The sequence below is a fragment of the Periplaneta americana genome, chromosome 12, assembly GCF_040183065.1.
Source record: "Periplaneta americana isolate PAMFEO1 chromosome 12, P.americana_PAMFEO1_priV1, whole genome shotgun sequence".
Taxonomy (NCBI): Eukaryota; Metazoa; Arthropoda; class Insecta; order Blattodea; family Blattidae; genus Periplaneta; species Periplaneta americana.
In genome coordinates this window covers 57708726-57734736 of record NC_091128.1, presented here as the reverse complement: position 1 = coordinate 57734736, position 26011 = coordinate 57708726, and positions in this window count along the sequence as shown.

The window sequence follows — 26011 nt, the reverse complement described above, 5'->3', positions numbered from 1 at the left end:
AGTATATGTGACGTCACAGTGCAGGTATAGGTATGTTCGTATACAAAATAGTTATGCACGCTCTGCCTTTCGCTATAATAAGTCGAAGCCGAGACGCAGTCATAGTGAGTAGTCTTATCGATCACTGCTCTTACTAGTCGTATTATTTAAATAACTACATCTTTGTGGCTGATGGAAGGTTTATTGCAGAGGTAAAATGCCTTAGGTAATACGCTCAAGCGTGTAATATTGCTGGGCATAGTTGAGGATATTTGAACTAATATTTTTATTGTCAATATAGACAGTATTACAAATACCTTGTATAAAATAAACCTAGAAGTGACAAAAAAACAGTGCCCTGAAAGATATTGCAATTATATCAAAAGGCACGAAGGTGTGTTGAACATAATCCAAAAGAACCAGTAGGCCCTACCATCAAATTCTGAAAATTATTAGGATATTAACTCGATGTTTAGAGTGGATTTCTGTAGCCAACATCCCAATTAATAAGTTACATATTCTACATTTCAGGAGATTTCTAGAAAAATACATAGTAAATTAGTAGGTTTTCAATGATGAGCGACATATGCAATATTCTAATGAAACATGAACAAATATCAGACAATAGAAATATCTTGTACTACATCATGCACCAATAACGTCATGTGCTATTGAAAGAATTTCTTGCAATATAATATTATTTCTAGTGACATTCGCATATGTTCAAGTTCCGTAACTTACGAATGCACGTTATTATTATTATTATTATTATTATTATTATTATTATTATTCACTGCAAAGATCACGACCAAAATGAACATCACGCGTCAAGCATGTGTTTACTAGTAGGCCTATAGCTTCAGAATGTCGGGAGTTGACTGTACTCCACGAACGCGAAGCGAAGACCTGTTTGTTTATATCCTTATCTGTTGCATCACCTGTGTTCGGCGTACTATATACCCAATATTTCTTTAATTTCAGTCTTTAGGTAGCTGGAATACGAAGCCTATTTATTGGTATTTGACTAACATCATTTAAATGTAACGAAGACAATTTATTATTGGTACCACAGTACCCTTCTGTATGATAGTTTCTATGTCAAAGAAGTTGCCGATATCAGTGCTTAATGCAGCAAGTCAATTAATAAAATAATAAATCCTAGAAACAAAATGTATTTGCTGTAGTGAAATTGTGTTTGCGCATAATATATCTGAGGACCAAAAATACATTTTGCGAGTGGAAGATGAAACAATTTCTACACTATTATTGATATACAGGGTGCTTCAAAAATACGGGGCATAATTTCAGGTATGTATTTCCCACATGTAGATAATCAAAATAATTCATTACAACATGTGTCCGGAAATGCTTCATTTCCGAGTTATGGCCTTCACAACATTGAAATTCACCGGAACGTTTTTCTTTCCGCAGGTCGTTGCCGTCAAAGGAGACATTAAGAGGGCACTCTGACAGTTCATTCCGAGGCGAAGGTTACATTCAGTGTTGTGTAGGCGTTAGACTGTGCGACATGTATTCAAATCAAGAGCTGGCAGAGATACACTTCATGTACGGTAAGGCGGACGGCAATGCTGCGCTGGCTCGTCGTTTGTACCAGGAGAGGTACCCACAGCGACAATGTCCAGATGCATGATGGCGCTCCTGCACACTTCAGTCGTACGGCTCGCCGGTACTTGGATCGAAGGTTTCCTGATCGATGGATAGGTAGAGGTGGCCCAATTGCTTGGGCTCCACGCTCACCTGATCCGAACCCTCTCGATTTCTACTTGTGGGGCCATTTAAAATCATTGGTTTATTCGTCTCCGGTGCCTGATTTGGAATCCCTTCGGAATCGAATTGTGGCATGTTCTGAGGACATACGCAATACTCCTGGAGTTTGGGATCGCGTTCGCAGGTCAATGAGACATCGATGTGAGGTCTGTATTCAAGCAGGAGGTGGACATTTTGAACATCTTCTGTAATGACAACGACCTGCGGAAAGAAAAACGTTCCGGTGAATTTCATTGTTGTGAAGGCCATAACTCGGAAATTAACATTTCCGAACACATGTTGTAATGAACTATTTTGATTGTCTACATGTGGGAAATACATACCTAAAATTATGCCCCGTATTTTTGAAACACCCTGTATAGATATCACGGCAAACTTGATCTCTAGAAGATCTGGAAAAGTTAGAAGTGAATTCGAAACTGATCGTAAGTTCTGTTCTATGACATAAGAATGAAGAAGAATTTCTTCGTTTGTTCACCATTCACTGATACAGTGGTATGAATTGTTTGTTACATTGTGAGCGTAAAGAACTATTATTAGCAATGGTAGTAAACGAAATGTAACTGCTTATCGGTATAAACACAAAGCCAAATTTTCGGCCGCATCTGAGTAAGGTAGCCCGTTTGCACTCTGTGGTAATCAATAAATTGAAATAGCCTATCGAGAGGTAGAAGTTCGTCGCAGTGTTATAGACTTCTATTATCGTTGTGCTGCAACTAATAGCCACTGAGGACAGGTGTGAAGCGCACAGCAAGACTATTTTTGTTTCTGTTTGACTCCTATGGTTTATTTCGAGCAATTATTGAGAATTTAATTCCAGTTTCCATCAGCCCAGGGTTATCTCCGCTTACCCCCCATGCCACTTCAATCGCAAATGATGCAACACAGAATGAAGCCAAAATATTTTGATCTAATCACTGAAAGTGGTTTGATCTCTTCTATGAATAAATGAAATTATGAATAAATTTAAATCATTGAATTTTGCATGGTAAACAGTTTTGAAACAACATATACGTTACACCAAACATGTACAGAAATTAAGGACGCGTCATTTCACCATTTAACATTGATGCAATCCAACATGTCTATATTAATTAATTAATTAATTAATTTATTTATTTATTATTGCTAGTAAGTTTGAAATGAATACAAATTAATAAATACAACGAAAGATAAACTAGCCCACTCCTGAATGAGTAAGACTCGTGCTCAGGAGGGGATTCCAATACAGACAAAAATAAATCTAAAATTGAGAGTGAATACAGATTAAATAGTGTTTAATATGCTTAAACCCAAACTATAAATCCATTACAGTTTATTTATTTTTTTTTATTAATTTGGAGAGGATTCGTGGTTGAAATATTATTGTAATAAAATTTGTTTAATAAATCTGGGACCTTGACTGATGCTATGATAAAAAGCTGCATTGGTTTTACATTTTGGTTCAGACAAACGCAGAGAATTCATATTTTTAGTTATATATTTATGTATATACCTTTCAAAGTTATTAAAATTTCTATGAAAATATTTTAATAAAATAAAATAGTACATTTGTTTATGTTGAAAACTTTGAAATGTTTAAACAACAATTCAGTTGGGTAATCTTTCTGCTTTTTTTAAACAAATTTTTAATACTTTTTCCTGTAGTAAAATGAACGGATATAGGTTGGATTTATAAGTTATACCCTAACCTATAATACCATACATAATTATAGATTGAAATAATGCTAAATAAATTACACGTAAACAGTTAATTGACAAAATATTTCTTAGAATAACAAAGTAACATAATGTTTTACGTAATTTATTACAAATATAATGAATATGATTATTCCATTTTAAATTATTATCAATAATTATACATAAGTATTTTATTTTATTAGGTTATTTTACGACGGTTTATCAACAGCTTAGGTTATTTAGCGTCTGAATGAGATGACGGTGATAATGCCGGTGACATGAGTCCGGGGTCCAACACCGAAAGTTACCCAGCATTTGCTCATGTTGAGTTGAGGGAAAACCCCGGAAAAAACCTCAACCAGGTAACTTGCCCCGACAGGGAATCGAACCCGGGCCACCTGGTTTCGCGGCTAGACGCTCTAACCGTTACTCCACAGGTGTGGACCCTAAGTATTTAACCTCACCAACAACTGAATAATTACAATTTATATCGGAACAATCAGAATTATGCATTTTAATTTGTAGTATAGATGCAATTGGTTTATTACCTTTATTATTTAAAGAAAATGGGATAGATATTGTTTTATCTCTATTAATTACATGTGAATTTAATTCGAACCATTTTTGTTATTAATTTTAAGCCGCAATTTGCATTATAATAAGCGTCAGTCTAAGTTTTTTCACTGAAAAGTAAAACAGTATCATCAGCATACGAATATAAATCATCTTCATATTCTGTAAGGTCTATCATTAAAAGATCATTAATATATATTAAAAATAAAATCTGTCCAAGGACTGTTCCTTGTGGAACACCTATTTTAATTTTAATAAATTCACTTAATTCATTATCAATTTTAGTAGCTTGAACTCTATCATTTAAATAAGACTTTAATAAATTAATATCAAGTTCAATAGTTCATAAAATAATCGTGCGACAAAAATGTAGGACTTCTTGCGATTCCGTGCATTATACTGGCAAATTAACAAATATTACTAATAGTGTACACACGACAGTGTGATTCTTTCTTAAAAAAATACTAGGTTAAGCTATATCGGATAGAACTGCAAATGTTTTAGGTGTGGATACGTCTATGTGGTCTGGCGAAATAAATTGCTACGATTTTTTTCTAACTTCACATTACTTTTAGGCACACGAATTGTATCGTTAAGTTGCTCTTGAACTCCAAGACGTCTTTTAATTTTGATAGAGACATAAAAGACGCAGAAGCCACTGACGTAGCTCTGTCGGCTAAGGCGGTTGCCTACCGATCCGGAGTTGCCTTCGGGCGCGGGTTCGATTCCCGCTTGAGCTGATTACTTTGTTGGGTTTTTCCGAGGTTTTCCCCAACCGTAAGGCAAATGTCAGGTAATCTATGGCGAATCCTCGGCCTCATCTCGCTAAATACCATCTCGCGATCACCAATCCCATCGACGTTAAATAACCTCGTAGTTGATACAGCGTCGTTAAATAACCAAGTAAAAAAAAAAAAAAACAAAAGATGCAGAACCACTGCTCTCGCTCTTGTCTTGCGCGTCTTGTCCGTTCTGATGCTTGGCTTTAAGACGTGCCTTATAATCTCTACAACACTGAGCATAGCTTTCAGACAAACAATTGATTCGTCTCGATGTTCTCTATCATCCTGATGCCCTTTCATTAGTTTCGTCTTGATCTTTTGCGCGACAATTTTCGACATTTTGAAATTGTATAGCCAAATTTTCTTTTTACACGGGCACTATTCCCTTGTTTTAAGTGTCACTGCACAGCAGTCTGTTATGCCTTAAGAAATCTTCATTCTTTTTCGAATGACACGTCGATCATCGAAATATGTCCACTTAGCCTGAAGTTACAGCCGGTACTAAAAAAAAAAAACGGCGCTGCAATCGGGGCCATTTTGTTTTCCCTCTTTGTGTTGTGGTGACGTCATCAGTGGATGTGATTGTTATGTTATTTCGTGCGAAACTATGTCTTCTACACGATGGTACTACGCGACCAAGGCAGAGACCGTTTTGTTTGGTGGCGTTGCGATTCGCTTCAAAACACAGGCCGTGCTGTAAAGTCCGCTTCAGATGCAAAATGAAGCACATGCTGAACTGCGCTCTTAGCAATGCGTCAATTCTACACTGTATCCTAGGTCGATTCTGACGAACTAGAGTTAGCAACTCACATTTCCGCATGTCTGCATCAAAATTAATATTATTCCTTGAAAGGCAATGCTCTATACTAGAATGTATTTTTCTGTTTGTGATTATGTATTCAGTCTCTTTTTTTATTATATATATTTTTTTATTATTGTTATTTCAAAGTTAATACTGATTGTGTATATGTATTCAATCTCTCTTTTCTACTTAATTATGTTTATTATTATTTTTAAGTTCATATTTGTATACCAGTATGTATTTTTTCTGTATGTGATTTGATCCTGGTTGAGTGGAAGAAAAGGCCTGATGGCCTTAACTCTGCCAGGAAAATAAAACTATTATTATTATTATATCACGTTTCAAACAATTTGTTGACGGCGCTTTATTTTCCTGTTTATTGTGGTATGGAGCATTGTTCAATACAACAATACAGCCCTGTGGAACCCTGGTAGAACTTCATTCGTCATCAATTGCGTGAAATTTTCTGAGTTCATTTCATCATGATAATCCCCGGATTTGGATTTCGCGTCGTACATGAGGAAAGCATCCGGTATAAAACCATTACTACCACCAGCATGGGCTACTATAAGCCGTTGACCTGCACTGCTATTTGTATGAACTCCTGACACATTTACGTCTTGCCAACATTTGTGGACAGTGTATTGGGTATGGAACCATGTTTCGCCCAGGTAAATAACGGACTTTTGTTCACCCCTCTCATGTAACCAAAATAATTAAGCTGCGCGCTCAACTACTATATCAGAGCGTTTTATTAGATATTTCCTTTTATCTTTATATGTTTGAATGCAAACCCTATGGATAGCATGAGTTTTCGTAAAGTTTCCTTGCACCCTTTAAAATCTATCTCTCTTTTACAAAATTTACGCACGTTGCCTAATGTTGGAAGCTCTTTGTAGAGACTACAATATTTATGAACTTCTCTTCTTATGATAGATTTGTCCATGTCGTCCAATTCAGCCTTATTTGCAGGAGGTCGTCTAACTTTGTTTGGTGTCAATATTTCTACACCCTTGTCCTCACATTCTTTACCTATCTTCCTAATCCTACTAATTGTTTTCTTATCTACCTTCACAATAACTACAGCACGCTCTGTTGCTTTCGATAGAGGTAGGAATAAACCAGTTGTCCTTTCTTCATCACAAAACGTTATGGCATTATAAATAACGCTCCGCGCTTGGTTGCGAAATACACGTCTTTCTACACAAGGATAATCTATTTTCCTTGTTCCTACACGCGGCATTGCGACCAGATTAAAACGCTAGGTATTGGATGTGACGACAGTCCAACAGTAAACATAGCAGCGAGCACGGAGTTCCTCATTCTGCCACGACGAGTCCCGCCTTGGTCGAGTAGTATATGCCACTTAGCTTTAGGTTGTACATAGTTACTGAGATATAAGCGTTGACCAAGGCTTGTCAAAAGTGTCGCGTGTCGTGTTCACACTGCCATCCATACATTCTTTCACGTCAAGGCAGTTCACGGACTCTTAATAATTGAGCACTTTGTGTATTTTTCGTATTATTTAAAACGTGAGAGTACTGTTATGAAGCCACTGTCTCCTTCAATTATCCAATAACTTTGCTAACAGCTGAGGAATGTACTGCTGCCCGAAGAGGGCATCTTAAGACACCAATAAATTGTCTTAACTTTGTGAAAGAGTTAGTAATATTATATATATATATATATATATATATATATATATGTGTGTTGTTTTTTTATTTTTAGTAGGTTATTTTACGACGCTTTATCAACATCTTAGGTTATTTAGCGTCTGCATGAGATGAAGGTGATAATGCCGGTGAAATGAGTCCGGGGTCCGACACCGAAAGTTACCCAGCATGTGTGTTGTTTAATCGTGATATACTATATACATATATATGTATGTATATATATATATATATATATATATATATATATATATAAATTCTAAATTATAGACATCAGCTCAAAGAATTTGAGTGACCACAAGGGTCCTGAATACAATAAACATGTACAGTTGCCAAAAGAAAAACTGGCCGCTCTCCAGAAGCAAAGTTCCCTTCGGGTATCTTCGCTACAGTTCGAACCCAGGCGATGTTACATGTTGTTATATCACGTTGCCTGATATCTACAGTTATAATTAAAGTATTATTTGTGTTACTTGATAGCGTTATGGTAGCGTTCTGGCCTCTTATTCGTGAGGTCCTGCGTTCCAATACAACCTCGTGCTCTTTGTTATTTTTTTTTTGTTTTGCTTTTAAGCGAGAGAGACAAAATATACATAATTGCTCCTTTCCCTTTTATAATTATTTCAGTAATTAACATCAGGTTCATTAATGTATTATGCCATGCCTTTATCATTATTTATTATGACATTATGGCTGTAAATGAAAAGAAAAAAAAAATATTCTCAACAAAAATATTTTTCGTGGCATAACCAAAAGAAACTTACTGGCGTCTGCCTTAGAACATTCAAACAATTCATCGTTCAAAAAACAAAACAAAAAGCTACGATTCAATATATTTAATCTATCTTTCCCACATCTCGATCACATCTTGCATTCGATTATTTTTTACGATGCTTTATCAACATCTTGGTTATTTAACGTCTGAATGAGATGAAGGTAATAATGCCTGTGAAATGAGTCCGGGGTCCAGCACCGAAAGTTACCCAGCATTCTTGCAGTCGAGTGGGCATGGAATCGACTAGAGTCTTTTCAAATAACTACTATTCTCAGCCACGACAATTCAAGCATCCTGGACATACATAAGCGTTCTGCCCATGGGCAGGTATTTCACTGCAAACCCAGCATTCTCCTATCTTTCCTATTTTCTGCCTTCCTCTTAATCTCCGCACATGATCCACATATCTTAATGTCGTCTATTATTTGATATCTTCTTCTGCCTCGAACTCTTCTCCCGTTCACCATTCCTTCCAGTGCAACCCTCAGTAGGCAGTTTCTTCTCAACCAGTGACCCAACCAATTCTTTTTTCTCTTTCTAATCAGTTTCACCATCATACTTTCTTCATCCACTTTTTCCAACACAACTGCATTTCTTATTCTGTCTGTTCCCATCACTCGTTCCATTTTTCTCCACATCCACATTTCAAATGCTTGTATATGTTTCTCTTCATTTCATCGTAATGTCCATGTTTTTTTTCCCCATACAGTGCCACACAAAACACTTCACTAGTCTGTTCCTTAGTTCTTTTTCCAGAGGTCGCAGAAGATGCTTCTTTTTCTGTTAAAAGCTTCCTTTGCTAATGTTTGTAGTTTTTCTTGGGAAGAATAAATGCATTAACTTCCCGTTGCTTTCCGCACACCACTGTCCCTTTCGAATCTTAATAGATTCTAGGGGGCCCAAGCGTGGCGGTGAAGAGAGTGGATTTGACTAATTGGGCCCTCCGGACTTCACCGAAATTCACCGCAAGGGTCAAATATTAGTTCTATCAGGATTTTTGACCCGATCATATACCGGGAAATCCCAATTAGCCTTTGTCCCCCGCATCCTGGACGAACTTCTACAAATCATCAGAAGATCTTGGAGGGGAATTGGGCCAATTTTTCCGAAAATGTTTGTTTACTTCTGCCCTCGTAGTTCAGCCGGAAGAACGTCGGAATTTCGATGTAAACGTCTGAGGTTCAATTCCTCGTCACTCCTCTTCATTTTATCGTGTTTGAAGATAATATAATGTAATGTAAAAAGAAAAAACTAACACCAGTATTATGCAACTGTATTGTTCCAAACCTAATATTAAATTTATGTTATTTATGTCGCTAAAGAACGATAACAGAATATAAATGATAAATTGAATATTATTTATATCGCTAACAACGATAACAGAATATAAATAACTTCAATATTATTTATACAGGATTACTAAAGAACGATAACATAATATAAATGATAAATATCGGTTTGTTTAACCCATATTATCCCGGTGATGCGTTTTCGCAACATTTTACTTCTTTGCTATTAAACGTGTGTCAAATATGGTTTTTAGTATTTTTTAAGTTTATGGCACTTATTATCTATTATACTGATACTGGTAGACCTGGTTTATTGAAAACATTTGGTAACTAATTCATTGATGGCGCAATACTTGAGAAGGAAAGAAGTGATCATTACAAATGTTGAAATATTTGCAGTTTGTCATAAGGAATGTAATTTTTGTTTATTTTTATAATATTATTATACCTTTCCTTGTATATATCACAATCTAAAGACTCTTAGGATACTTCTTGTAAAAGTAGCTGGATATTTCATGAAACGTTACTTCTGTAATGTGGGCCTGAATGTTGGTGTTGCGTTTTCGCAACACCGGGCACATGGAATATCAAAACTGTCTTTCTGAGATTAGTGAAATAATTGTGTATATTTACATATGGAATTCGATTTTTTGCATGAAATAGTTATTCTTTTCATGTTTTATATTCAAGGGTCTGAGTGTACATGAAATAATGACAATCATGGAAGAGAATGAAAAATTCAGGCAGATTTTATAGATATTTTCATATCTCCACCGGAAGCTAGAAGTGATATCGATGAAGACAGTGCTGACGAGGACTTCGATGGAAACATAAATAATCTAAATTGTTATCAACTGGGGACTGAAGGGATAGTGGTCCTCAGTATATGGAAAAATATATAATAATATAAAATCAGGCACAGAACGAATAGATGCCAGAAGGTGCAGAAATACGTGAAATATCAGAGCCTGTCAGGAGATAAAGGGACTATTGTAAGAAAATGGAAAAAGAATGATTTACCAAGTTACTGTTAACTGAAAAGAAAAGTAAATGAGGAAATTGAAAATTGTGAGTCGAATCCCAACATGAAAAGAACTTATTGCCAATTGATATTTTTCAATTAGGCTATTTTTCCATGAAAATTTTGTACTTGATATTGTAAACCAAAGTGTTGCTTATGCGGTGCAGAAAGGCAGGGATAAATTTAGTTTTTCCCCAAATGATTTCAAAACATTCCTTGGGATTCTTCTTGTAAGTGGATATACTAAAGTCGCAAGCCATCGAATATACTGGAAGAGAGGAGTGACACGAGAAATTAATCAATAGTCAGAGCTATGAGACGCAATAGATTTGATGAAATAATGAGAAACCTTCATCTAAATGGCAACATACAACTTGACAAGAGCGATATTTTGTCTAAGCAGAGGCCCTTTCTAGATGCACTTATGTGAGAAAGTGAACTTTGTAGCCAAACCTAATTGGCTTTCCTAGCATAAATTGTTTTAGTCCATGTCTTCCAAAATAAAGTATCATAGCCTCGTCAATATTGGATTTATTCTCTCACAGTGTTGCCTACTGTATGCATAATTTTCATTTTCCTCATTTAGAGAAATGCACTGAACGTTGTAGAAAGATTCACAGAAAAAGGCATGGGTCTTACAGGGACAGAAGTGTCCACTAACAAATCTGGCTGATATGAAGAAAACAGAGAGGTTCGGTTCCTTTTATATGCAGTACGATGAAGGTTCTAAATTACTGATATGTCGCTGGAATGACAATTCTGTTGTGACTGTTGTGTCAAACTGCGACAGTGTACTACCAGTGAGTAACGTTCAAAGAAATTCCAGCTCTCAGAAAAAGAATGTGGCAATTTCTCAACCAGCAGCCATCACAAATTACAATATAAATATGGGTGGAACTGATCGCATGGATCAAAATGTGAGTACCTATCGAAAAAATATACGTTCCAAAATGTGATGGTGGTCTTTTTTTTTGTGGGGGTTAGGTGTCAGTGTGCAAAACACATCACTTCTCTACAGTCAGTCATATGGAAGACATGGATCTTCTGTCATTTCGTAGAAGTATCGCAATGACTATCAGAGACAATATGGAACACCGAAGTCAAGACCTAGTCTGTCAGCAGAGTAGCACCAAGTGTTCGATTTGATGAAAGGAGCCATATTATAGTCACTCACCAAAAGAGAACAAGGTGTGCTGTTTGTAAATCTCAGACAACTAAACCATGTCTAAAATGTGACGTTGCTTTCCATGATAAATGATTCCAAGAATTTCTAACGATGTAAATAATATAAACTTTTCAAGGTTTGCTTGCAAAGAATTTAATTTTCAAAAATAATGTCTCTAATGATGTAAAATGTTAATTTTTCATGATGTTGCTTTCAATGTTAAATATTTCCAAGAATTTCTTTCTTTTTTTTCAGAAATAATGAGATAAAATGAAAACTTTTCATCTTATTGATTCCAGTGTTAAATATTTCAAGAATTTCAAAAATTTAATTTTCAGAAATAATATCTCAGATCATGTAAAATACATTCTGTGCATGGTAATAGAATAGGTTAGGTCAAAATATGTCGTCTTGTTTAATTAATAACTCACCATATTAAAAACACAATGTGAGTAATAATTGCTACCCTATGTGCCCGGTGATGCGTTTTTGCAACACATAATATCTCAGGAAGTAGAAATGCGATAACAAAAATTTTTGAAAATTCTACGTTCATAAATGCTAATGCACTCAGGAATTCAATTTTATTAAATTTGAAAACAAAAAATTATTCTGGGCATATATGGGTTAATTAATATAACATATTATATATAATTCATTATTTAAATAAAATTACCTATTTTACAAAGAAAATGGTTATTTATATTACAATAATTTCTTATATAAATTCAGAATATTAATGGTAACTTGAATATTATTTATAACGCGAAACAACGGTATCAGAATACAAATTATAACTTGAATATTATTTATATCGCTAAAGAACGAATAAAAAATAAAATGAAAACTTCAAAAAGGCCCGAACTCCCAACTTTTCAATCATTAAGCGAGCACTCTACCGCTGGTCTACGAAACGCAGATATGAAATAATTCCATAGTTCCGGAACTGCTTCTACAAGGAATGCATCGTGTAACATCGCCGTGACCCGAAGTGGACTTAGAAAATTTTCGCTGTTCACGAGTGCGGCCAGTTTCTTTTTTTTTGACAACTGTACAGTATAATGTGATGTGATACATTAAAGAAAAAAGAAAGTTAATTGATTAAGGCAAATGTAAGTGGATTAATTGAAATACAGATGATGATGTAATATTTGAAGAGAATCCTTGATAATATTTATAAGGACAGACATTACATATTCAAAAGGAATATGAAGTTCCTTAAAATAATTCCATGTGAATTTGGAAATAGAACCTCTACTGCCAAACAGCAAACCAATGATAGACCATTGTTCAAGAGGGACATTGTACTTTTGAGAAAGATAAGGCAGACAAGGTTCATATATGGACTTCTTCTCAATATCAACTTCGACGGCCTGATTTAGGTTTCTTTCAAAATGGATAGTAGGGTCAAGAACAAGAGCCCGTTTTAAGTGTCCGTTAATAGCAATAATGTCTGTCCGTCTGAAAGAACCATCTGATGATACACAATGTACTTCCTCATGAATCTCCCAATTTAAAGTTTTTAACGATGTCACCAAAGCATGTCGTACACGATGATGTCTAGCATTGATCAGCAGCTCGCCTTTAGGGCATTGTCCAAGCACGTGTCCAAGTGTTTCAAGCTCACTACAGTCTGGATGACGGCAGCGGGTTGTGCTTAGAGTTCTGCCCGGAATTGCGCGAACCGCCGAAATATTGTTTGACATTTTTAAAGCATTGGTCCATTCTGAGGAAGATAGGCCCTTTCGATTGCTTACCCATGAGTTAGCCTTGGGGAGATCACTATAAACAATAACCCCTTTACCACGCAAGGTATGGTTTGTCCAAGTTTGGAATGCGTCTTTCTTAAGTGTTTACGAATTTTACGACCTGACCAGTTGATAGCATCAATAGTTGTGATATTAAATTTTGACAGAGCAGAAACTTTTTCGCTTACAAGGTCCCTAACATAGTGGAGATGGCTGTCATCAACACGAAGAAGGGTATTACAGATATTTATACGAGTACGTTGTATATAAGCTTCCCAAGATGCTTTCATTAACGAAAGACAACGATATTTTTTAGGGGAATAGAGCATTCCATCAGGGCAGTCATGAGGAAGACCAATAAGCTCTTTGCATACTCCTCTGGTAACTTTATCTAAATCATTAAGAAATTTGGTTTTGATTTGGTAGAGTGGAGCCCACTGTAAGGGATAAGTAAGAGTGGGCCAGAGATATTGATTCATAATCGTGACCTTCTGATCAGGCTTTAATAAAGGGGAGAGAGACAGAGTTTATAAATATTTTTACTGAATGCGGTAAAAACTGCACATTCATCAAAAACGATTTCATCATTAAAATTAATACCAAGGTATTTAATGCGGTCATTAGGATTAGAAATAGATTGAATGAGCGAACCATTAGAGGACATGACATTAAACTGGGATAAGACACCACTTTTAATCACTATTAAATTGCACTTCCTAGGGTTAATAGCCAAACCAAGAGTAGAAAGGTTACTTTCTGCTAAACTAATCAGAGATGTAATTCCATTTTCGCTACTTGAAATCAAAGCAATGTCATCAGCAAAAGCAACGGCAGAGAGATTGTCTAGAGTAGGATCTAATGAAAAACCATGGGCGTGCGATACTTCATCATCAGTAAGGTCCTTAATGATACCGTCGAATGCTAAATTGAATAGAGTAGGAGAAAGTGGACTGCCCTGAGGAACACCTTTTTTTACCTCAATGGGCTTAGTTTTACCGTTAGCAATTTCAATTTGAATCTGGTTCCTTATTATTTATTTATTTATCTAAACGATAACAACTCCCTGTATTAACAGGCTGCCACAAAGACAGAGTATATTGTGCAATAGGCAGTTGGAAGTATAAATAATATACATATGTTTAAATTGAAGGGAGTCTTACAACAACAAGAAATGACTGAATAAATAAGTAGGTAGCCTACTAATTAATTAGTTGAAGATCATTGTTGACCGTAGAGATGGTTGCTGCAAGAACGATGTCATCAATTGCCTTCCTCTGTAGGCCGAAATGTTGCCAGGTCTGGAAGAAGAAACCGGGAATAGTTCTGCGCGCTCCAACCATAAGGCCTTACTTAAAACTTACAAATGGCTTTTAAGGAACACGAAGGTTCATTGCCGCCCTCACATAAGCCCGCCAGCGGTCCCTATCCTGTGCAAGATTAATCCAGTCTCTATCATCATACCCCACCTCCCTCAAATTCATTTTAATATTATCCTCCCATCTACGTCTCGGCCTCCCTAAAGGTCTTTTTCCCTCCGGTCTCCCAACTAACACTCTATATGCATTTCTGGATTCGCCCATACGTGCTACATGCCCTGCCCATCTCAAACGTCTGGATTTTATGTTCCTAATTATGTCAGGTGAAGAATACAATGCGTGCAGTTCTGTGTTGTGTAACTTTCTCCATTCTCCTGTAACTTCATCCCGCTTAGCCCAAAATATTTTCCTTAGCACCTTATTCTCAAACACCCTGAACCTATGTTCCTTTCTCAGAGTGAGAGTCCAAGTTTCACAACCATACAGAAGAACCGGTAATATAACTGTTTTATAAATTCTAACTTTCAGATTTTTCGACAGCAGACTGGATGATAAAAGCTTCTCAACCGAATAATAACACGCATTTCCCATATTTATTCTGCGTTTAATTTCCTCCCAAGTGTCATTTATATTTGTTACTGTTGCTCCAAGATATTTGAATTTTTCCACCTCTTCGAAGGATAAATCTCCAATTTTTATATTTCCATTTCGTACAATATTCTGGTCACGAGACATAATCATATACTTAGTCTTTTCGGGATTTACTTCCAAACCGATCGCTCTACTTGCTTCAAGTAAAATTTCCGTGTTTTCCCTAATCGTTTGTGTATTTTCTCCTAACATATTCACGTCATCCGCATAGACAAGAAGCTGATGTAACCCGTTCAATTCCAAACCCTCTGTGTTATCCTGAACTTTCCTAATGGCATATCCTAGAGCGAAGTTAAAAAGTAAAGGTGATAGTGCATCTCCCTGCTTTAGCCCGCAGTGAATTGGAAAAGCATCGGATAGAAACTGACCTATACGGACTCTGCTGTATGTTTCACTGAGACACATTTTAATTAATCGAACTAGTTGCTTGGGAATACCAAATTCAATAAGAATATCATATAATACTTCCCTCTTAACCGAGTCATAAGCCTTTTTGAAATCTATGAATAACTGATGTACTGTACCCTTATACTCCCATTTTTTCTCCATTATCTGTCGAATACAAAAAATCTGATCAATAGTCGATCTATTACGCCGAAAACCGCACTGATGATCCCCAATAATTTCATCTACGTACGGAGTTAATCTTCTCAAAAGAATATTGGACAAAATTTTGTACGACGTCAACAAAAGTGATATTCCTCGAAAGTTACCACAGTTGGTTTTGTCCCCCTTTTTAAAAATAGGTACAATTATGGACTCCTTCCATTGTTCTGGTACAATTTCCTTTTCCCAAATAGCAAGTACAAGTTTATAAATTTCGCTATATAATGCACTCCCACCCTCTTGTATTAATTCTGCTGGAATTTGATCGATACCTGGAGACTTGTACTTTTTCAGATTTTCTATCGCAATTTCGACTTCTGAAAGCGTGGGTTCGGGTATAAATGGCTCAGCAGTTTGCATTTCAGTTTCGTCCCGATCATTTCTATTTGGCCTATGTACATTTAGTAGTTGCGCAAAATAGTTTTTCCATCTGTTTAGGATTGATGGAGAGTCTGCAAGCAAGTCACCATTCTCATCCTTGATCACGTTTACCCTTGGCTGATATCCGTTCTTAGATTCCTTTATACCCTTATATAAATCTCGAATGTTTTTATTCTTACTATTTGTTTCTACCTCATTCAGTTTTTCCTTCAAGTAACCTCTCTTTTTATTCCTAAGTGTACGACTTGCTTCCCGTCTTTCATTGAAATAATTATCTCTCTTCTCCTCAACTGGATCCTGTAAGAATTTCAATTTTGCCTGTTTCCTTCTTTCTACTACCATGCAACAATCTTCATCAAACCACGGTTTCTTTTTCTTAGTTTCATAATAACCTATGCTCTGCTCAGCTGCAATTTTGATACTATCTCTGATATTTTCCCACACGCTATTAACATCTAATTCTTTCTCAACTTCGTCGGAACTTTCTAAAGTGGCAAATCTATTCGAAATTTCGACCTGATAATTTTGCTTAGCTTCCTCGTCCTTTAATTTCAAAATATTGAATTTAGTAATATTAACTTGTTGCTCCTTGCTTAGCTACTGATAATCTTTCTCTTAATTCTCCAATCACCAAATAATGGTCAGAATTACAGTCTGCACCCCTGAAAGTTCGAATATCTACTATACTAGTATGTCTCCGTTTATCTATCAAGATGTGATCTATTTGGTTGTGTGTCAATCCATCTGGAGAAGTCCAAGTATATTTATGTATATCCTTATGGGGGAATGTTGTACTTTTGACAATTAAATTTTTCGATGTGGCAAAGTTGACTAATCTAACTCCATTGTCACTACTAATTGCGTGTAGGCTCTCTTTTCCAATAGTTGGTCTAAAAATATCCTCCCGTCCTACTTTAGCATTGAAATCCCCCAATAAAATTTTCATGTGATATCTAGGGAACTGATCAAAAGTATGTTCCAATTCCTCATAGAAGCTATTCTTTATATTATTTCAATTTTTTGTAGACCGTATTTGTCCATGAAATATGGAACGGTACGTACATAGATGTCGTTTTTTTCCTTATTTACATCTTCAGGTTGGCTCTTTTGTTTTTTAAATCCAACGGTGGGATCGATGATGTAGCCATTGTTGTTATTTGGCGGGATGGCAATCATGTCTATTCTTCTTGTACTGCCATTGTCTGCCAGTCCGTGAACTTCTTCGAACACTTGAAAATTTATTGATGTAAACTGTTATTAAATTTCGTAAGTTACAGGATATAGGCCTCGAATGGATAGCTAAATCCTTAACCTTTAAATTGGCAAAACTTAATTTCTCACTCTAGTTTATTAAACCGTGTCGGACTGTAAAGAAAACAACTATCGCAATGTCCATATTTTATATGTTGTACTGTACAATGTGAAATTTTAATTTTCCTACCAATTTTTTTCTACTATTCTATTAAAATTATAGCATATAGCCTATTAATCTGTTGTATCCTATAGGATACCTTGCGAATTTAAGGGTTAAGATGTTTGTTTTGTTGGTGCACTTCATTATTTGTATGCATGACAGTCAAATAAAACACATAACACAGCTATATTCCTTTGAAACTCTGGTGTTTTTCTATTGGTTTATTTAAGACGCTTTATAAACTGTTATTATTATTTAGCTTCTGAGTGAGATGAAGGTGATAATACCAGCGAAATTAATCCAGGATTGACCCGAAAGTTACCCAGCCTTTGTTTGTAATGGGTTGAGTGAGAACCTTGGAAAAACCTCAACGAACTACAGTAACTTGTTCCAAGCAGGATTTGAATCTGAGCCCGCTTGTTTTACGGTCAGACATGCTTACCGTTACTCCACTGCAGTAGAAAACCTTGGTGTGGTTTTGAGAGTTTTCTTTTAATAAAGTAACAACCTCGTAATTTCGAACTGCTTACACATTTAAGGAGACGAACAAAATGGTAAAAGAAATAATTATGTACTGACGACAAAACATTTAAAGAATAGCGTTTGTATTTTAAATATATAAGATGCGTCATTAGTTTTAACTAGGAGCCGATGTTTCTGACATGCAATAATTTTTTGCCCTTATCAAGTGGCGCCTCATGATGAAATATTGGGTGTGTTCACAAATTTCTGTTCTAAACTACAGGGCCATCATTTTATTTTTACAAACATTTTTAATATTAACTTGGCTATACCTCTGGATCAACGCCGTTTGCTACCCCCTTCCACGACTGGAGTTCGATGATACTGGCGTAATATACAAACAAATCACTTTACTAGGTATAGGAGGGAAGAAAAGTAGTTCATCCGTTTACGTAAACTAGGAAATATCGCGCTTTTGAGTTTGATCATTTTCATTAGGTTTTTGTTTAATCAAAATACAGTACAGTACTAACAATGAATGTTTTTACTCACGAACTGAGGTGTCCATGTGGACGTATTCATTATGCAGTGTGTATTATACTGTCTACAGCACATTAGCGTACAATATAGAGAATGAAGTTCAATTGAAAAATAATCATAATATGGATATTTAAACACATTTTTGAAAATGGTGGCCGTTCATTTCGATACAGGCTTCAGTTCTCAAGTGCATATTATCGCACTATACATTATTTGTACCTAAACCAAATTGCCAGTTTCGTCCTTCGTACTAGTAACTCATGTTGAAATAATTCTGTACCTACTCTATAAAAGAGTACCTTACGTACTGTAAATTCAATCTTCATTTCTGCCCGATCCGAAAAGATAAAATTACTCAGATATACAGTACTATCTACTGTCCGTCCAAGTGGTTATGTCGTAGGGTAGTAGAAAGGGAGGAAATCATGTGACAGTTAATTACTTAACGAGGCCCTTTTATTTAAGTTACTTTAAACAGTTGTATAATATTACGTAGACGTCCATTCCTAACAGAAATTAATGTTCTCAGAAAAGAGCTAAGTCAGCCCAGCCACTAGCTGACGAATAAAAGCTGGTGGGAGAGACCGGGATGCGACGTAGGCAAATGGACGACAGTACCTGTGCGAAAATGATTCAATATTGAAAGCTCTTTCGTCACTGGAAAACGTGAACATATTTTTGGAACGTACTGTTTACTATGACCGTAAGGCTACTATGACTGTATATGTGGTCTTGGATCTGTGTGGAGGACGGTTGAACTTCATTAGTAGAAGGGGTGGGAGTGAAGTACAGTTGTCAAAAAAAAAGTGGCCGCACTCGTGAACAGCGAATATTTTCTAAGTCCACTTCGGGTCACGGCGATGTTAAACGATCCATATGCTTGTAGAAGCAGTTCTGAAAGTATAAAACTATTCCGTATGTACGTCTGGTAGGCCAACGGTAGAGTGCTCGCTTAATATTTCGGAGGTTATGTGTTCGGGCCTTGCTTAAGTTTTCATTTTATTTTTTAATCGTTCTTTAGCGATATAAATAATATTCAAATTATAATTTATATTCTGTTATCGTTCTTTAACGTTATAAATAATATTAACGGTGTCATTTACATTCTGTTTTCGTTCTTAATCGATATAAATAACATTCTAGTTATTTATATTTTGTTATCTTTCTTTTAGCGATATAAATAATATTCAAGTAATATTTTTTTTATATTCTTTTATCATTCTTTAGCGATATAAATAATATTCAAGTCATCATTTGTATTATGTTATCGTTCTTTAGCGATATAAATGATATTCAAGTTATCGTTTTTTATATTCTGTTATCGTTCTTTAGCGACATAAATAACATAAATTTAATATAGGTTTGGAACAATACAGTCGCATAATACTAGTGTTTGCTTTTATTTTTATATTATTACATTATACCATCTTGAAACACAACAAAATGAAAAGGAGTGAAGAGGAATTAAACCTGAGACGTGGACATATATATTTCGACGTTCTTCCGACTGAACTACGAGGGCACAAGTCTAGAAACATTTGAGGAAAAATTGGCCCAATCCCACTCTAAGATTTTCTGATGATATGTAGAAGTTCGTTCAGGATGCGGGGAGCAAAGGCTAATTGGGATTTCCCGGTATCTGATCGGATCAAAAATCTTGATAGAACTGATATTTAACCCTCGCGGTGAATTTCAGTGAAGTTCGGAGGGCTCAATTAGTCAAATCCACTCTCTTCACCTCCACGCTTGGGCCCCCTGGGATCAATTAAAATGCGAAAGAGACAGTGATGTGCGGAAAGCAACGGGAAGTTACCGCATTTATCCTTTCCAAGAAAAATTACAAACATGAGCAAAGGAAGCTTTTAATATAAAATGTAACGTCTTCTGTGGACCTCTGTAAAAAAAACTAAGCTAGAGACTAGTGAAGTGCTTTGTGTGGAGTGTGGCACTGCATAGGGAATAAACATGGCCATTACGACGAAATGAATAGAAACGAATAGACGCATTTGAAATGTGGATGTGGAGAAGTATGGAGCGTGTGATGTGGAAAGACAGAATAAGAAATGAAGTTGTCTTGGAAAAAGTGCTTGAAGAAAGAATGATGCTGAAATTGATTAGAAAGAGAAAAAGGAATTGGTTGGGTCACTGGTTGAGAAGAAACTGTCTACTTAAGGATGTACCGGAAGGAATTGTGAACCAGGAGAAGAGTTCGGGGCAGAAGAAGACATCAAATAATAGACGACATTAAGATATGTGGATCATGTGCGGAGACTAAGAGGAAGGCAGAAAATAGGAAAGATTGGAGAATGCTGGGTTTGCAGTGAAATACCTGTCCATGGGCAGAACACTTATGTATGTCCAGGAAACTTTGAATGTCGTGGCTGAGAACAGTCGCTATTTGAAAAGACTCTAGTCGATTCCATGCCCACTCGACTGTGATCGAGATGTGAGGAGGATAGATTAACATTGAATCGTGGCTTTTTTTTTAACGCTTAAAATTGTTTGAATGTTGTAAGGCAGACGCCAGTAAGTTTCTTTTGTTTATGCCACGAAAGATATTCTTGTTGAGAATAAAATCTTTTCTTCTTTCCATTTGCAGCCATAATGTCATAATAAATAATGACAAAGTCATGGCATAATACATTCATGAACCTGATGTTAATTACTAAAATAATCATAAAAGAGAAAGGAGCAATTATGTACATTTTGTCTCTCTCTCTTAAAAACAAAACAAACAACAACATAAAAAGCACTAGGTTGTATTCGAAATCAGGACCTCACGAATACCAGGTCGGAACGCTACCATTATACCATAAAGTAACACACGAAGTTCTTTCATTATAACTGTAGATATTGGACAACGTGGTCCAACAACATGTAACATCGCCTGTCTCCGAATTGTAGCGAAGATACTCGAAGGGAACTTTGTTTCTGGAGAGCGGCCACTTTTTCTTTTGACAACAGTACATTCAAAAACTCAGGTACAATAAAAATTGAAGTAAAAATAAAATGATGTCCCTGTATAAGAGAACTTGAAGTCATAAGTCTAGTTAATGGGTTTAATATGAAATGTCACGATTCTAACGTCTCATTATCAAAAGAAGTATGTAAGTTCAAAATATATATTAAAACAATAATAATAATAACAATAATAATAATAATAATAATAACTAGGCATACGCGTGCGTTTCGCTGCACCTGTTAGAAACAAATATAATGTAATTACATAATTAAAATAGGACGTTTGGTCCAGGGAACATCTGTGTTTGATAGAAAGATAAATCGTTTAATATGTTACTTGATTGAAATGGTATTTAAACATTAAAATACGATCATTTTGGCCCAGAGAGCACTGATTTCCTGCAGGGATAATTCCTTTAACATGTTTCTTAATTGTTATTACATGCAAATAATTAAAATACGATCATTTCGTTCAGGTAACATCCGTTTGTGGTGAAAGATAAATTAGTTAATTTTTCTAAATTAATATTGACTGCAACATTTAACAAATCACTACAAATTAATGAAAATATAGAGTGGATTATGTATGAAGATAATTTTTATATTAACCTCACTGTGCATCTTTTTTTTCTGTGTTAAGTTTATTTATACACGCTTTAACATCTGTGGTCATGTCGCGTGTTTAGAATGTGTGGGTATACCAGTAGGCCGTTTTTACTCTTATTGAGTTCCTGTTTCTATTGTGTGTTGTAGATGGCTTGTGTTCACGTAACTGATTATAGATTTTGTTTAATGTTTATCGCTTTTCAAGCCTTGTTGTGGGGGACTCAAGTCGAACAGAAATAAATTTTTTTTTTCTGGAAAATTTTAGTAAATTCTAAATATTAAATTGTATATCTTTCTCAAGAATTAAATTACTTAAGTGTCCTCCAACACATCGAATACATTCTTGCAATTCGTTCCGAAAGTTTGTTAAAACTCGCTGCAATAAAACAGGGTCAATGACTTTAATTCCATGAGTTAAAGGTGGATTTACACGTCATGCATGGATTTATCGGCGCCAGTTAACACGCAAGTCGTACTTTGTGCCAGTAGAGGTTTACATAAATTTCTGTATTTTGCGTCACCAGTGCCATTTTCAAGTGCATGCTCCTACCTGAATGAAGTTGAACTTCTTCATGACGCTTGTCTAAAAGTCGCAACTTTGTTGGTTGAGGAGATGATTTATAACTTGGAATAAAGAAAAAAACATAAAAAAAATCGTATATGAAGGAAAAAGTGGATTGTTGGTAGGGAGAATTTAGATACATCTGTGAGAATTCTAAAAGAATTTTTAACAGCAGATACCTATTAATGTTACAAGAATCACTTAAGGATGGCAACAGACAATTCTGATATTCTACTACAATACGTAGTACTATTGTATTCAAAAGTTTGAGACCGATATAAGAGATGCTTTACTTCCTAAATTGAAATAGGAAATCACATTGGTAAATACAGCTGGAAATACATTTGCTTCATTACAATAAGAGTATCCTGTTTCAAAGTGTAAATTACAATAACGAAGTCCTAGCCAGAAGTTCAGATATCATCTACACTGCACTAAGTAGAACAACTGGGCAGCTTCAAATACTTACGGCAGCGATGTCAAAGCAGAGCTCATTTTTCTGACCTTGACGTCGTGAGCGGGCATCAAGCGCCAAGTATGGAAAGAGAAAGGATTGTGTATATGAATAAGCAGCCTGTTGGATTAAGATAACAGTGGTGTACAAACTTCAAACGGAACGTGAAATTTTATGTCGTTATTTTTATATGGCTTCTTTCAGTTTGATATTATTTATATTGTCTGTAAAACAAAAGTACTATTATCAATTTCTTAATATTGCAGTTGTGTTTTAAATGTTAACAACATAAAAAACGTTAACAAGGAATATTCACATAAATTTCATAGTAGTACAACTACAATGTACTAAGTGGATGAAACACATCATTCATAAAGAAAGTGATATCCCCCCCAAGAGAGAGAGAGAGAGAGAGAGAGATATTGAGTATGACATGATAAGTTGGAATTGATATTGATGGTACCTTCAGCCTTATAAAAGTAATCAATAAACTAATCAAAACAATATTACAGTACAAAGCAAAGTTACCTAGGTCCTGTATATGTTTTAAGTGTAACTAATATTCCATAACACAACTCTTATCGCATTATGCTTTTCAGGTGATATTGGTGAGCAACTTCCTATCATCAGAATATTAAATTATTTTCGCGAAATGTACAGAAGCTATAGAGCTGACATTTTTACAATAGATGGGCACGTATCTTTTGCTTATGGTGTAACAGTAGTTGCTTTGTTAATTCATTTCCTTACAAAGAATTTCCATGCGAATATTTTCAAAATGTTCAATACACTATCTTCTGTATACGTATATCCGGTATATTAGATTTACGAAAACATTCTGTAAGGCTACTAAATAAATAGACCTATATCTGAAAATTTCACTTTTCTATACGAAAAGTTGAGAAAATATTTCTTTTAAATAAAAAAAATCGAACTTGTGAAAAATGAGCATTAAAATTCAAACTTACATTCTTATAATACACTTATACTTCTCAGACAAACCTAAAAATTAACATGGATACAGTTTTAATAAGTTCTCTTCCCTTTATCTATTGGATCAGTGCCGGCCATCCCTGAATATAGCTCGACCAAGCGGCATATACTGCCTCTTTCGTCTGTCTCTTCCCTTTCCGCTGTAAAGCGCTCAGACTCTCCTGAGCTCTAAAGCGCGCGCTTGCTCCTATGGGCATCAATTGACATGACTGACTTAGGGTGTACTATAAGTAGTAACATGAGCTGCTGCCAGGAAGTCAAAAGGCAAAGGAAGCTTTCTTATGACCTCAGGAAAAAGAACTAAGGAAAAGCCTAGTGAAGTGCTTTGTGTGGAGTGTGGGATTGTATGGGGGGAAAAAACATGGAGTTACGACGAAGTGAAGAGAAACGACTGGAAACATTTAAAATGTGGTTATGGAGAAGAGTAGGTTACGAAAAAATAATGCTAAAACTGATCAGGAAGAGAAAAAGAATTTGGCTTTGTCACTGGCTAAGGAGAAACTGCGTACTGAATGATGCACTAGAAGGAATGGTGAATGGCAGAAGAGTTCGGGACAGAAGAAGACATCGAGTGATAGACATCATTAAGATATGGGATCATATGCGGAGACAAAGAGGGGGAAGACTGGAGATTGCTGGGTTTGTAGTGACAGACCTGCCCTTAGACATAAAACTAAGAATAAGTGAATGAATGTAGTATTTTTATAAGTAAGTAGCACTCACATAGGCTATATAAAAATGTAATTTTTGCGTAAATGGCACTTAGCCCATTTTGAATTTACAGTCTTAAATTATATATAAACTAAGATTAATGTATTTATACAAAGTACTCAAAATTTCTGAAGATTATCTTCCTTCCATTTGCACCACTTGTTACAAAATCATATCAGCAACTGGAAACCAAATGTTTTAGGTTTGTTGATGTCATCTGTACCAGCATCAGATTTCATGCTTCTTGTTACTTTCCTCACCTGCAGAGTGTACGCATCTCATATGAATTGTATGTTTGCTTTCACCTCGACAATTTCAAACCCATAAACTTTCATTTCCGTTGCCATGTTTTTGTGAGATTTTCCTCTGGTATCTCTATTTTCTTTTTTATAAAGATTAGAGTTCAGATCCCACAAAAACTAGTGTTTTTCATATACGTCAAGAAACTTTACGATTATCTTAGAATTTCACTTACCGGTACCTATTCTTATGAGTAAAATAACATTTATAAAACTTAATACAAAGGCATCAGCGGACTATTTACATACTGTACAATCACAGTCTAGTATATACAGTTGCGAAGCTTGGGATGATTTTTTGCATTTCTCGCGATAGTTGCGACGCTTGGAGCGCTGTGAGTACTAGGAACAATAGACTGTGTTACTGCCATCGTGATTTAATATAGGCAGACCATGTGACTGGCTTAACCCGATCACGAAGGGTGGCGTTTCAACCATATAAATTAGCTACAATGCATAAAGAGTAACATATATTTCTCTAAAATGTAGTGTAATTGCATTAATAAATTTAAAACAATGATTATGAAACACTCCAGACATAATTCACTTGCAAGTTAAGGTGTAATAATATTTTTGGTATGAAAATTACGTTGTTCGTATGTGTAATAGCTGGCTTTATTTGGATTAAATATTGCGAAATTCTTGTACATTCATTTATGCACGATTCAATAATTTTCAGTTGTACCGCACGGATATTTTGATATGTTGAAATTATAGGTAATGTTTACTGTACCAATAGTTCTATATTCGCATTTATACATTATAATTAAGCATAAAGTTACG